This window comes from Rhincodon typus, unplaced genomic scaffold (genome assembly GCF_021869965.1).
Source record: "Rhincodon typus isolate 14 unplaced genomic scaffold, sRhiTyp1.1 hic_rhity00000057, whole genome shotgun sequence".
NCBI classification, from domain to species: Eukaryota; Metazoa; Chordata; class Chondrichthyes; order Orectolobiformes; family Rhincodontidae; genus Rhincodon; species Rhincodon typus.
Window position 1 is genome coordinate 62,209 of NW_025965695.1, and position 557 is coordinate 62,765.

The window sequence follows — 557 nt, forward strand, 5'->3', positions numbered from 1 at the left end:
CATATTTCCACCTTGGTCCCTGTTAACATCACAACTGGACAAGGAGCACATGGTACACGTGGGCCAGTGGCGTAATGGATAACGCGTCTGATTTCGGATCAGACGATTGTAGGTTCGTGTCCTGCCTGGCTCGAGCGTAGCTGGCAGTTTTTCGACACACGCAGGTAGACTCGTTCGTGCAAAACAGGCATGTACAGCTGGTGTTTTTGTGGTCAGATTCCGAAGAGCTGAAGTGATTGGAAATGAAAAGTTGTGCATGAGCAGCATGAGATGTATTCTCATCCGTTCATTCACAGTTTGGTCGGAATAACGAGGTGAGGCTGGATAAACTGTAGCCTTACTGGGGAATGTTGTGGTAGTGGCACAGACATTTTTCTTTTCCTTTGTATCAGTTAGCAGCCATTTCGAATGGAGAATTGGTCCTTTCAGTGTCTCCCACAACATGTGTCTCTATTTGTCTCTCTCTGACTCTGTGTATCCACCTCACCCCCTTTCACACTCTCCGACACGCCTTTGTCCACATCCCTCATTCCCCATTTCTGCTTTTTGAAAAGATC